The sequence below is a fragment of the Saimiri boliviensis genome, chromosome 16 (assembly GCF_048565385.1).
Source record: "Saimiri boliviensis isolate mSaiBol1 chromosome 16, mSaiBol1.pri, whole genome shotgun sequence".
Lineage (NCBI taxonomy): Eukaryota > Metazoa > Chordata > Mammalia > Primates > Cebidae > Saimiri > Saimiri boliviensis.
The window spans coordinates 68,240,266-68,255,062 of NC_133464.1; the positions used below are offsets into that span (position 1 = coordinate 68,240,266).

The 14,797-nt window shown below is 41.9% G+C and overlaps 1 long non-coding RNA gene across 2 annotated transcripts; it reads right to left on the bottom strand.

Moving 5' to 3' along the window:
* Nucleotides 1-219: 219 nt before the first annotated feature.
* On the bottom strand, nucleotides 220-8,938 carry LOC141581646 (uncharacterized). Of its 2 annotated transcripts, none has more exons than XR_012514415.1 (3): nucleotides 7,886-8,938; nucleotides 5,795-5,868; nucleotides 220-402 (listed from the first exon to the last, which is right to left on the bottom strand). It is a non-coding gene; the product is annotated as an uncharacterized LOC141581646 (long non-coding RNA). The 2 variants fall into 2 exon arrangements; XR_012514416.1 differs by lacking the exon at nucleotides 220-402 and adding an exon at nucleotides 4,660-5,025.
* Between the last annotated feature and the right edge of the window lie 5,859 nt (nucleotides 8,939-14,797).

Here is a 14,797-nt window from a genome sequence, read left to right on the forward strand (position 1 = left end):
CAATGTCAGCTGACTGAAGTCTCCACACACACACCCCCACCCCCGGATTCAAGCAATTCTGCCTCAGCCTCTGGAGTAGCTGGGATTACAACGTGTGTCACATCCAGCTAATTTTTGTATTTTTTAGTGGAGTCAAGGTTTCGCCACGTTGGCCAGGCTGGTCTCGAACTCCTGGCCTCAAGTGATCTACCTGCCTCGGCCTCCCAAAGTGATGTGATTATAGGCATAAGCCACTACTGCACCTGGCCTCTTCCTTCTCTTTTGACAGAACGTCCTTGTCCAAATTTACCTTTCCTTCCTCCTCTTCCTCTTTCTTCTGTTGTTCTGGCTCCATTTTGGGAATACCTTGTGTCCATCAGAGGAGAACTTGACTTGCTATATCAACCATGGTCAAAAGTAGAACTGAAAGACATAATTTAAAAATTCCCAGATCCTCTTCAAGATCCTATTCAATTTGCTAGAAAATGTGAATTAAACGTTTTTTGTTTGTTTTTGGTTTTGGTTTTTTTGAGACAGTGTTTTGCTCTTTATTGCCCAGGCTGGAGTGCAGTGGCGTGATCTTGGCTTACTGCAATCTCTGCCTCCCAGGTTCAAGTGATTCTCCTGTCTCAATCTCCCGAGTAGCTGGAATTACAGACATGTGCCACCACACTCAGCTATTTTTTGTATTTTGAGCAGAGACAGGGTTTCATCATGTTGACCAGGATGTGTTTTTATTTATTTTAATATATTATTCATACATTTGAAGAATTATTTTCTTTTTGTAGGCAGTTGGATTTTAAGACTGGAGCTGGCTGAGACAGTAAATGAAACAAGATTTCATGATTTTCCTTCCAGCTTTATTATGCATGTACTTTTACAGCTGATTTTTTAAAAGTCTGTGTTTATTGTATTTCAGATGCTGAGATGAATCGACATCTGTGTGTTTGGCTTTTTAGACATCCATCTCTTAATGATTACCTCCAATGTCACATCCAGCTCCATTCTCATCAATTTGGACAGATAACGTCTTGATACAAGGAGGCAGGTTTTTAGACAAAACGGAAATTGCATTCTTCATCATCTGCTAAGTAAGAATTGGTCCAGGAGATATTGTCATCAATACACCAAGATGCTCTGGAAGCATAAAGCACTACAGAAATATATGGAGCACCTGAACAAGGAGTACCAAACACTTGAGCAAAGTCTGCAGCATATCTCTGTGAATGAAGAGAACCGAAGGTCCTTGAACAGAAGGCGTGCTGAGTTGGCACCTCTTGCAGCCATTTACCAAGAAATTCAGGAGGCTAAACAAGCCATTGAAGAATTAGAATCAATGTGTAAAAGTAAGTAAAAGATACATATGTGTCCTACGGAAGAGCTATGAGAAAAAACCACATACTTATATGTGTGTGTGTAAGTACAGGTTTGATTTCCTAAGTTCAAGCTTTATTGAACTTAGTCTTCGTTTTGTTTTGTTTTCCACTGAAACAGGGTCTCGCTTGTTGCCCAGGCAGGAGTACGGTGACTCATTCGTAGCTCACTGTAACCTCTAAGTCCTGGCCTCCCACCTCAGCCTCCTGAGTAGCTAGGACTGCTGTGCCAGGGCCTTCCAAGGCCACGTGATTATAGCCACTGAGCCACTGAGGCTGCCCTGAACTCAGTCTTTCATAAAACCTACAGGTAATAAGCTCAACACTTGGAAAGAACAGCTAATATTTTTTTGTATTTTTAGTAAAGATAGGCTTTCACCGTATTGGCCAGGCTGGTCTAGATCTCCTGACCTCAGGTGATCTCCGCACGTCGGCCTCCCAAATTGCTGGGATGACAGGCGTGAGCCACCATGCCCAGCCAAATATTTAACCTTCTAATCCCAGATTCTCTGGTTTATACCAAGTGATTCGTATGTTAGTGGCAGAAAGTAAAGCCAAAGATTACATAGCAAAGGCAAATTGGAGAAATTGTTTAAAGGACTTCCACAAATTTTCTGAAGCAGATCCTGAACAGGCCTGCAATACCGCCAAAGCTCTGTGAAATCCTATCCCCTTCATTTTCCAAAAAGTAGTTGATTGGAACAAAATATAACAATGCCAGGCCGGGCGCGGTGGCTCAAGCCTGTAATCCCAGCACTTTGGGAGGCCGAGGCGGGTGGATCACGAGGTCGAGAGATCGAGACCATCCTGGTCAACATGGTGAAACCCCGTCTCTACTAAAAATACAAAAAACTAGCTGGGCGTGGTGGCACATGCCTGTAATCCCAGCTACTTAGAAGGCTGAGGCAGGAGAATTGCCTGAGCCCAGGAGGCGGAGGTTGCGGTGAGCCGAGATCACGCCATTGCACTCCAGCCTGGGTAACAAGAGCGAAACTCCGTCTCAAAAAAAAAAAAAAAAAAAAAAAAAAAACAATATTGATGAGCCTGTAATGTTATACCACGAGAGCATGAAAAAAAATTGTTTTAACAATATTCAGACCTATCAGAATAAATGTATGCTAACTTACCAAAATGATGCTTTCCCTAACTAAAACCTGGTAAACGGATCAGGTGAAGAACTGACACCTGTAGCAAAGAGACAATGCCTCAGTTGTACTACCTCTCAAACTCATGAGCTAGCTAATTTTGCTGATCAAATATCTCATACTCTAACTAAGGAAGAAAAAGAAAAGAAAGTCAAATAGAGAGGAAAAGCAAAAAAGATTGTGAGTTTGCAGCTAAAAAAATTGTCTAACCTAGTAAGTTCCAAAGCCAACCTAATCCTCTACTTTGCAATACTTGCAAAAATCCTGGACATTACAAAAGGATTGTTAAGTTACATAATATTCACAGCTCCTTCTCTAAAAAAAAATGGAAAATATATTTAGAATTAGAAGATAAGATCGAATTATTGCATTCAAGAATTTTTTGAAATCTTATCCTATTAATTTATAAATTGCAAATTATATTGTCATGGAGTAAACCAAATTGTTAAATAATGAAGAATTATAAGATTAATTAAAGGCTGTGTGTGGTGGCTCACACCTGTAATCCAGCATTTTGGGAGGCTGAGGAGGGTGGATCACTTGAGGTCAGGAATTCAAAAACAGGTTGGCCAACATGATAAAACCCCATCTCTACTAAAAATGCAAAAAAGTAGCCAAGTATAGTGGCACACACCTGTAATCCCAGCTACTCAGGAGGCTGAGGCAGGAAAATAGCTTGAACTCGGGAGGTGGAGGTTGCGGTGAGCCAAGATCGCGCCACCGCACTCCAGCCTGGATGTAAAAGCAAGACTCTGTCTCAAAAAAAAAAAAAAAAAAAAAATAGCAATTAAAATTAGTACCTGATCTCTTTGACTTTTGGGATACCAGGGATGACTTTGTATTGTGAGAGAGAACCTGACTTTTGTGTGGATAATGGGTGACAAGTTACTGGCAAAAGCTACAGTTTTGGAAGTGGCAGTCAGTGGTTGCAGTGAGTGGTTGTTATTGCAGGGTGCTTAGGTAAAAAGGAAGATGTAAAACTTTAGAGGTTGTGGAAACACTCAACACCAAAAGATAAGTCTACTGTGGGCTAATCACAGAGTGGGCTGATTGGCATTGGGTCACCCACTAGCCTTGGGGAGTGTCTTTGTAGTGAGATATACTGTGAAAGTGTTGACTTTGGAAAACAAAATATAAAAAGCATCAGCAATATTTCAAACAAAAATGTATGTAATCATTTTAGTGCTCCATCAGTTCAGTCCCTTGTAATTCTTGTTCAGCTAGATGTTGAGTTAGCAATCTTCATGAATCAGTCTTTCATTAGAATTCTGGGAGTTTTTATTTAGCCCATTTATCTTAAAGTTATCAGAAATCTGTGTTCAAGAGTACTTGCTGTCTTTTCCATGAAAAGCAATTTTGGACTAAAGCTGATTGCAAATGCTTTTAGAGAAGAATTCAAAACAACAGCTGTGGATGATAAAAACTTAGAATAGGCATGATTAAAATCTGATGAAAGTTCCAATTGACCAGGAAATTTCGTTATTTCTATTATACGCAGCTTTTAAAATATCCAGTAGATGCAACCAGAATACTGACTGATAATGTTACATCAGAGCCATCAGAATTTTATAACTTTTATATAATTTTTAGAGTATTTAAATTGATAACATATCCATACAAATATAACTTCATGAAAGATTTAACATAGCAATCAAAAATCATAAAATTATGACTGATAAAATATTATATTTTTATTAATTTGTATGATTTGGGAAACACTTACATTGATAACATACTCATAAATATAACTGAAATAAGATTTAATATTATTATTTGACAATGCCTACCATACAATTTACCAAAAGTCAAATCATTATCTCTACAAAATGAAAGACAACATTTTTTTTTTTTGAGACGGAGTTTCGCTCTTGTTATCCAGGCTGGAGTGCAATGGCGTGATCTCGGCTCACTGCAACCTCCGCCTCCCGGGTTCAGGCAATTCTCCTGCCTCAGCTTCCTGTGTAGCTCGGATTACAGGCATGTGCCACCATGCCTAGCTAATTTTTTGTATTTTTAGTAGAGACGGGGTTTCACCATGTTGACCAGGATGGTCTCGATCTCTCGACCTCGTGATCCACCCGCCTCGGCCTCCCAAAGTGCTGGGATTACAGGCTTGAGCCACCGCGCCCGGCCTGAAAGATAACATTTTTTAATATCTCCAGGGACCCAACTAGAATATCCCAAAGTTAATTTTAAGCCAAAAAAAACTTAATTTGGAATTTTGATCCTGGTAAAATCTGCCAAAGATGTCAAAAGGTTTGAAACATTTGATCAAAGAGAATTATGGGCTAGCTACAGCGGCTTATGTCAGTAATCCCAGTGCTTTGGGAGGCTGAGGTAGGAGGATTGCTTGAGGCTGGGAGTTTAAGACCAGCCTGACTACATCAGCAAGATCTCATCTCTACAAAATGTTTTTTACAGCACGGTGGCTCATATCTGTAGTTCTAACATGTTCAGAGGCCAAGACAGAAGGATTGCTTGAAGCAGAAGTTCAAGACCTGCCTGGGCAACATAGGGAGACCTGGTATCTGCAAATAAATGAAAAATTAACCAGGCATGGTGACACACACATGTAGTCCTAGCTACTCAGGTAACCAAGGATCGCCTGAGCCCTAGAGTTCAAAACTGTAGCAAGCTGTGATTGCACCACTTCAATTTTGGCAACAGAGCAAGACCTTATCTTCAAAACAAAAAATGAAAAAAAAAAATTTTAATTAGCTGGGTGCTGTGGCATGCATCAGTAGTCCCAGCTATACAGAAGGCTGAGGTGGGAGGATGACTTGAGCCTGGGTTACAGTGAGCTATGACCACACCACTGTACTCCAGCCTCGGCAACAGGGCGAGACCCTGTCTCAAAACAAAAACAAACAAACAAAAAATCCAAAAAACAAAACAGAATCACAGGTCACTATTAAATAATATTTATTTAACCAGAGTAATAATCATAAAACTTCAAAAGCAATATAGAAGTTAATGGATGTGAAAACCTTAACCCATTTAAAGCTTACTCAGTTTTCCTAAGTAACCAAAATCCTAATAAAAACAACACAAAAATTACCTCGATAAAACGTAAAATCTTTTTTTTTCAAGTCTGTTACCAAAAAAAAAAAGAAAGAAAGAAAATAAAGAAAAACCTTCTGTACTGTGATTGCTTTTCCTCATGGGAAGCACATTTAGATAACCTGCAAGTCAAACCTGATGAGAAAAGTACTTGAATTTAAGCAGACAAAGGAAGAGTTTGTCCATGATTATGATGTACGATTTATTTTGGAGGAATGTAAACAAGAAAACTACTACCTTGAGTAGGGAAACAAAGTAGGGTCTCTCAGTAACAACATGGATGTTTCCTCATCATACTGAACAATGCGGATCTATAAAGAAAAGCCAAAAGTACAAAATCAAGTTATACCAAAGGAAAACATTGCTTTTTTACACCTTTAAGATAAAACATTTCGCTGTCAGGCCATAACATCAGTGTTAGAACCAGAGAAAAAGTTACAGGAATTGATAAAAAAAAAAAAAAAAAAAAAAAAAAAGTTGAAGAAGAGAGCTACCATCCCAGCCAAGCAAAAAGATGTACCTTTCACAGGGATAAAAAAACAGAAGGCAATGACGTGTGACCTGCAAATCACATGCAGCAAGGTACAGTAAAAGTTAGACATCCAAGATGTAAGTCTGAGAAGTTTTAAAAAGAAACAGATTTTAGAATTAAAAACCAGAACCTTTTGTAATTTTACTAAAAGTAAATCAATACTTGATGAAAAATTTGTTATTCTAACATAGGGAACCAAAATGTTTAGTTTTGTATTAGAGTAATTTTTTTTTTTTTTTTTTTTTTTAGACGGAGTTTTGCTCTTGTTACCCAAGCTGGAGTGCAATGGCGCGATCTCGGCTCACCGCAACCTCCGCCTCCCGGGTTCAGGCAATTCTCCTGCCTCAGCCTCCTGAGTAGCTGGGATTACAGGCACGCGCCACCATGCCCAGCTAATTTTTTGTATTTTTAGTAGAGACGGGGTTTCACCATGTTGATCAGGATGGTCTCGATCTTTTGACCTCGTGATCCACCCGCCTCGGCCTCCCAAAGTGCTGGGATTACAGGCTTGAGCCACCGCGCCCGGCGTATTAGAGTAATTTTAATATCAAAGCTCAATCTTTAGAAAGATTTATGAGTAATTTTCTCTTAATTATAGCCAACTTGATCACATGCAAAATTTCCTTTCGTAAATTTTCTTTTCACAAACCTTATCACAATGTACTCTGAAAATATGTACCATTGACAATATATTTGGAATTTCTACGTTCTCCTATACTTTTGCTCTCAAATTTTACTTTAGGGGCAGGGCATGGTGGCTCATGCCTGTAATTCCAGCACTTTGGAAGGCTGAGGCGGGCAGATGACAAGGTCAGGAGATGGAGATCATTCTGGCTAACATGGTGAAAACCCGTCTCTACTAAAAATACAAAAATTAGCTGGGCATGGTGGCATGTGCCTATAATTCCAACTACTGAAGAAGCTGAGGCAGGAGAATCACTTGAACCAGGGAATCAGAGGTTGCAGTAAGTTAAGATCATGCCTCTGCACTCCAGCCTGGTGACAGAGTGAGACTCCGTCTCAAAAAAAAGAAAGAAGACCTATTTCCTATCTTGGTTGTTTTGAGCAAGACAAACTATGTTGTGTATCAAGTGTTCTAGCTAGAGTCTTTCTTCCTGGATATTTCACCCGTCAGGCTGAAAAGATTTCTCTTAGCTGCCTTGGATTCCCAAATCGCTTCTGAAGAAGTGGCAGGATGCTCACTGGCAGGAGATGATCAGTCTTTAGAAAGCCTGCCGACTAAGCAAAAAGTTGTGGGAGGATTCTCCTATAAGACTGCTACATATTTTGGGTAGTATGTCTGACACCTCCCTCTGCTAATTTCAGTTTCCCTTTTTTTTTTTTTTTTTTTTGAGATGGGGTCTTGCTCTGTGACCCAGGCTGGAGTGCAGTGGCTCGATCTTGGCTCACTGCAACCTCCGCCTCCTGGGTTCAAGCGGTCCTCCTGCCTCAGCCTTCCGAAGAGATGGGATTACAGGCGTGTGCCACCATGCCCAGCTAATTTTTGTATTTTTAGTAGAGACAAAGTTTCACTATGTTGGCCAGGCTGGTCTCAAACTGTTGACCTTAGGCGATCCACCCGCCCCAGCCTCCCAAAGTGTTGGGATTACAGGCATGAACCACCGCACCCAGCCCAGTATTCCCATTGGGCTGGAGACGGTGAGTGTCTCAATTTTGGAGCAAGCATGCCCTCATGCAATCAAAAAGGAGAAAAGAAACTGTTGTCTCTCCCCCAACTTCCAGGACAGCAATTCACAGATCTCCTGTTTTACCCTGTCCTAGAATTTCAACCTTACCTTGAATTCATAGCAGTAACTCTCAGTCTGAAAGAGTCTTTGTGCCTTCTAGCCAAGGAGGATAGCAGCTTCAAAAACCAGAACTTTGACCAAGATGGAAGGTTTATTAATTCCGAAGGAACTCCTCTGTAGCACCCAGCAGGGGCATCCGAGGAATGCAATGGGCTTGTTGCCAGTACCTGCAGAGGGTCAGAAGCCACGCTGGGTGGTCCGGGGGAATCACTCTGAATTCCTGCCAGCTACACCAAAAATGTCAGCCGAAATTAAGATTGTTGAGATATAAATAATTTGATAAAGGTTTGTTGAAAGACAAATGTGAAGATTTGTCCTCACAGGAAGACACATCAACAAAGTTGGGAGTTTTCCAGGGTCTGTCATAAGTTGGAAGGCTTTTATAGGAGAGTTTAGATGAAGGGAGGTGGACTCCTCACACCAGAGTTGTCTTTTTTCATTAGAGCGTACCATCATTGACTACAGATTGCAACATATAAGCTAAAATGTCCACATGCCAGACAATGAGTAAAACTTCATGATTCAGAAATAAATCAGCATCCTTTTCATTCAGTGTCAGTAGATCATACATTAACCAGTAAGTCAACAATCTGAGGAACTCAGAGTAAGATTCTTTGCTCAGGGAGATGATGTTGCCATGAATCACAACACCTGCTCAAGAGGAGTGAACTTAAAAGCCTGTTGACAGGTTGGGCACAGTGGCTCACGCCCGGAATCCCAGCACTTTGGGAGGCTGAGGTGGGTGGATCACCCAAGATCAGGAGTGCAAGACCAGCCTGGCCAATATGGTGAAAGCCTGTTTCTACTAAAAATACAAAAATTAGCCAGACGTGGTGGCGTATGCCTGTATTCTAAGCTACTTGGGAGGCTGAGGCACAAGAATCACTTGAACCTGGTAGGCAGAGGTTGCAGTGAGTCAATATCATACCACTGCACTCCAGCCTGGGAGATAAAGCTAGACTCTATCTAAATTAATTAATTAATTAATTAAGAGCCTATTGACTATTAAACTGCCAAATGTGTCCTAAATGTGTCCTGTAGGTTATCAGAAACAGAAACTTTTTTTTTTTTTTTTTTTTTTTTTTTTTTTGAGACACAGTCTCACTGTCACCCAGGCTGGAGTACAGTGGCAGAATCAGCTTTTTTTTTTTTTTTTTTTTTTTGAGACAGAGTATCACTCTGTCACCCAGGCTAGAGTGTAATCTCTGCTCACTGCAGCCTCTGCTTCCTGGGTTCAAGTGACTCTCCTGCCTCAGTCTCCCAAGTATCTGGGATTAAAGGCCCAGCTAATTTTTGGGTTTTTTGTTTGTTTGTTTGTTTTAAGTAGAGACGGGGGTTTCACCATGTTGGCCAGGCTGGCCTCAAACTCCTGACCTCAGGTGATCCTCCCGCCTCAGCATCCCAAAGTGCTGAGATTACAGCTTGGATTACACTGTGCCAGGCCTAATCAGCTAAATTTTTAATTTTTTTGTAGAGATGGTATCTCCTTATGGAGATGGTATCTCCCAGTCTGGTCTAGTCCTAATGGAGGCTACAGATAGGAAAGTAAGTGTTGATAGAATTAAGATAAAGGTTTATAGGAAAGTTAGTATGCTTGAACACAATGTAAAGTGGTTACATCTTAAACCTGATTGTGTTATAGGGATGGACATTGTACCCAAATAGGAAATGTTTCCCCTACCTAGTGCTATAAAACAGAGGGCATGTCAATCTGCCCTTTAAGCAGTAGTATTTGAACACGCTAAATGGGAACAAACAAGATTGTCAGAGCCACACAGAATGTAGAGTAGAAGCTGGAGTGCTGGTATGAACAAATTATCTGTTTGATAGCTGGAGCTGAAGGTAAAAGTCTATGAGCATCTCTCAGTGACAATTACTGGGACTTTGGACGAGAGAATTTCCAATGAAGGGGCATTTGGTACCTTGATACGGGATATTTATTGAAGCTACCCCTGTGACTGAAGGACATAAAATGATCTTGAAACCTGATGTTTTGGTCGGTGTCAGAGAGACACTCTAACGGGAACAGCAATGCCCAGAAGAGTTCCATGATAAAATGGAAATGGTTTCCACAGGACCAACCACCTGAAGAATACAAGGAAGAGATGAACAGAGAAATCTTTTCCCCCTAGGATTAAGTCTAGAACTGTGTGAAGAGCTGCTAGATTCTATCATCACGTGGATAGTGCCCTATGAACAGCTTTCAAAGAGCTGTTTACCTTGTGTATGGCAGTTTAAAGGTGAATGGCATCATCCTATTTGGAAGGATACTACCCTGATCAAAGAAAGTAAAAAAAAATCAGCTTGGTGGGCAGAATTGCATGCTATTTTCCTAGCAGTGGTAGAAGAATTGAGCAGTGGTAAAAAGCCCTTATGTTTGAGTTTTTACTGACCCATGGGCAGTGGCCAATGACCTGGTCACATAGTCAGGCAGGAGGGCAATGGAATCCAATTAAAGGGGTGTCCATAAAATTGATAGGCACAGCCCTATCAACATTAGAGGCATTCATTAAAGTAGGACATGTCAGTGCCCATCAAAATATACCCCTTCCAGATTTGGCAGGTGATGAGAATCATCGAACAAATAGCTCCATGTGTTCCCTTGAGGTTGTAACTAAACTCAGGTCTGGCCACTCATTCCTTGAGAGCCAAAAACTTAACAACAAGCTTTGGTGAAAGGAAAGTTAGCTTTATTCAAAAAGCCAGCAACCTAGGGAAGACAGTGAACTAGTATTCAGACTACCTTTCCAAGTTGGGCTTCCAGATCTGGGGCTTTTAAGGGAAATTAGAGAAATAATGATCAAAACATTCTTGTGAAATATGCGCAGTTTCAGGCCAGTAGTTAATTATTACTCTCTCTTTCTTCGAGACAGGGTTCTGCTCTGTCGCCCAGGCTGGAGTGCAGTGGCGCCATCCTAACTCACTGTAGCCTCAATCTTCCAGGCTCAAGTGATCCTCCCGCCTCAGCTTCACAAGTAGCTGGGAGTAAAGGCACGTGCCACCGTGCCCAGATAATTTTACTGAGTTTTAGTAGAGATAAGGTCTCATCCTGTTGCTCAGGCTGAATCACTGCTTTCTTGGTCAATGTTTCATGACCTTCTGCAGGTGCCATTTGCCTATTCATATCAGCTGGTCAGGCGATTCCCAGAGTATTTTCTTTTATTTTTCTTGAAGATCCTGTTTTCCTGAGGCTGTTTTTAGTAAACAATCTACAAACTCAAGCAAAGCAATAATTCTATTCTAGCAATTAAGATTTTTTCTAACGTGGAGTCAGTACTGTTACAAAGTGGCCACCTGGGTCCATGAAATGGGTAGATACAGGGATACTGCAAAAATGCAGAGATAAGCTAAATCTAAACACCGTCTTTTCGCACCGTCTAAGGCACATAATGCCAATAAAAATTGTTGTGTCTGGCAGCACAAGATATAGAGACTGCCAGTGGCTATGGGCAGATTCCCTGAGGGGAAGGCCCTGAACATACGGTAGTTGGGAAGTGAGACTGATACTGGAAGCACTGGGGGCTACGAATGGGTCTTGATAAGAATAGACATTGACTCTGGATCTGGCTTTCTTACCCAGTGGAAAATACAAATTCTCAGAGTGCTATTTAAAAAAAAATACAACAGAGCAGGAACTATTGCATGGATTTGGATGGCTGACCACAATTTCCTCAGACCAAGGTACAGACCATAATGTCTAACAGTAAGCAGGGAAATCTCCTCCTCAGAGTAATAGTTTGACAGAGGAGGGAAGCTGGCAATTAAAACATCGGTTGTCTACAACAGAGGGCGGTAAGTGCATGAAGGGCTGGCTTACACGCCTTCCTGATGTGCGCTTACACTCGGCCTGGGGGGACGCAAGGTCTTCACTGGATTCTGGTGATTCACCGCATTCTCCTGTGGTTCTGGTTGATCTGAGGAAGACGGGGTGGGGACAATGCTGGGATGAAATACGGTTCTTACCAAGGGAGGGGCATACTGCTATCACAATTGTAGTTTCTTTTCTTTCTTCCCCACATCACCTCAACTTTTTCCCCCCCTACCCGATGCAGGGGTCCTAGGATCCGGGATGCAGCTACGAATGCTGGAAGCAAGAATAATTTATAAGCGGCCGGGCGCAGTGGCTCAAGCCTGTAATCCCAGCACTTTGGGAGGCCGAGGCGGGTGGATCACGAGGTCAAGAGATCGAGACCATCCTGGTCAACATGGTGAAACCCCGTCTCTACTAAAAATACAAAAAATTAGCTGGGCATGGTGGCGTGTGCCTGTAATCCCAGCTACTCAGGAGGCTGAGGCAGGAGAATTGCCTGAACCCAGGAGGCGGAGGTTGCGGTGAGCCAAGATCACGCCATTGCACTCCAGCCTGGGTAACAAGAGCAAAACTCTGTCTTAAAAAAGAAAAAAAGAATAATTGATAAGCAAGAAACTCTCACTGTGTGTTTAAACCTTATGTCAGGATTCCTAGGGACCTCATCGAGGTGGGTTGTACCTTTACCCCATCTGGCAAAATTGGGGTGTCAATGAATAGAGTCAAACTCTGTAAAATATTTGAAGAGATTTATTCAGAGGCAAATAGGAGTGACCAGTGGCCTGTAACACAGCCCTCAGGATATCCTGAGAACACGTGCCCAAGGTGGTCAGGGTACAGCTTGGTTTTATACATCTTAGGGAGACATGAGACCTCGATCAATACATGTAAGATGTACATTGGTCAGAAAGGTATGGCGATGAAAAGAGTCAAACTCTGTAAAATATTTTAAGAGATTTATTCTGAGCCAAATATAAGTGACCATAGCCCATGACACAGCCCTCAGAAGGTCCTGAGAACATGTGGCCAAGGTGGTTGGGGTACAGCTTGGTTTTGTATATTTTTAGGGAGGCATAAGGAGACATCAATCAAACACATTTAAGAAACACATTGGTTTGGCCGGGCGCGGTGGCTCACGCCTGTAATCCCAGCACTTTGGGAGGCCAAGGCGGGTGAATCATGAGGTCAGGAGATCCAGACCATCCTGGCCAATATGGTGAAACCCCGTCTCTACTAAAAATACAAAAAAATTAGCTGAGCGTGGTGGCGCACACCTGTGGTCCCAGCTACTCAGGAGGCTGAGGCAGGAGGATTGTTTGAACCCAGGAGGCAGAGATTGCAGTGAGCCGAGATCGTGCCACTGCACTATAGCCTGGGCAACGGTGCGAGACTCCATCTCAAAAAAAAGAAATACATCAAAGCAGGGGGCTTCCAGGCTACAGGTAAATTTAAACATTTTCTGGTTGACAATTGGTTGAATTTATCTGAAGACCTGGGATTAATGGAAAGGAATATTCAGGTTAAGATAAAGGATTGTGGAAACCAAGTTTTACTTTGTAGAGCAATCTCTCAGATAGTAGTCTTCAGAGAGAGAGAGAGCACGTTGTAAAATGTTTAGTGTCAAACCTAAAAGGATGCCTGGCTCTTAATTGATTATCTCCTGGCTGTGGAAAGGAAGGAAGGAAAGGAGATTCTCTATAGAATGTGGATTTTTCCCATGAGAGACTTTGCAGGGCAATTTCAAGGCATAGCAAGGAAATATATTTTTGGGTTAAATATTTGTTTCATGTTTCATAAAGTTGTGCCAGAGTCAGGTTGAAAAGTAAGTCATGATACATAGGGCCAATAAAACCTATCTGATGAGAATTTATGGTTTGTAGGGCATGACTCCCTAGACCCCTTAGGTAGGAATTTGGGCAAGATAAAAAAAAATCAGAGCTTAGTCCTCAGGTGGAAGAACTAGAAGTGGGGCTTCCAACTTACAGACATATTCAAATATTTTTCGGATTGGCAATTGGTTGAAAGAGTTATTATCTAAGGACCCAGAATCAATAGAAAGGAATGTCTGGGTTATGTTAAGAGGTTGTTGGAGCCAAGGTTTTATCATGCAGATGATGCCTCCAGGTAGCAGGCTTCAAAGAGAGAACATTGTAAATGTTTCTTAGAAGACTTAAAGAGTTGGCTGGGCACAGTGGCTCACACCTTCAATGCCAGCATTTTGGGAGGCTGAGGCAGGTGGATCACCTGAGGTCAGGAGTTCAAGACCAGCCTGGCCAACATGCTGAAACCCCATCTCTACTAAAAACATTAAAAATCACCTGGGCATGGTGGCGGGTGCCTATAATTCCAGCTACTCAGGAGGCTGAGGCAAGAGAATTGCTTGAAGCTGGGAGGCAGAAGTTGCAGTGAGCTGAGATCGTGCCATTGCACTTCAACCTGGGCAACAAGAACAAAACTTCATCTCAAAAAAAAAAAAAAAAAAAGAAAAGAAAAGACTTAAAGAGTCTGTTCTATCAGTAATTCCAACAAGGAGGAGGAGAAGGAAGGCATAACAAGGCATCTCCCCCTTCCCATCATGGCCGGAAACTAGTCTTTCAGGCTAACTTTGGAATGCCCTTGGCAGAGAGGAGGGGTTCATTCAGATGGCTGGAAGGCCTTAGAATTTTATTTTTTATTACAGGGACTAAGAGTGAATGCAGCTATATTGCCTTTTGGTAAAGATGGCTCACTAGTTCTTCATCTATGTTCTTATCCTATCAAATGAGAATGGACTGAGGGGAGGCACTTGCTAGACTTGCCTGCAATCTAGACCAGTGCAGTGGCCGATTCTAAAGTCCCTTGCAAAGGTGGAAAAGTTTGGGTATTAGTGGAGAGAAGAAGGAATAGTGAGGCAGGGTCTGGAGGCATGGAACATAAGGCCAATTCACAATTCAGCTGTTAACAGGAAATATCCTCTCCACAGGGCGTAGGCCAAAAATGACTTTGTAACTTTATTTCATCTTCTCCATTTACATGGGGCATGCTCCAAGTAACCAATGGAATCCTCTAGTGGGTATTTAAACTCACAAAAACTCTGTTATAGGGCCTTTGAG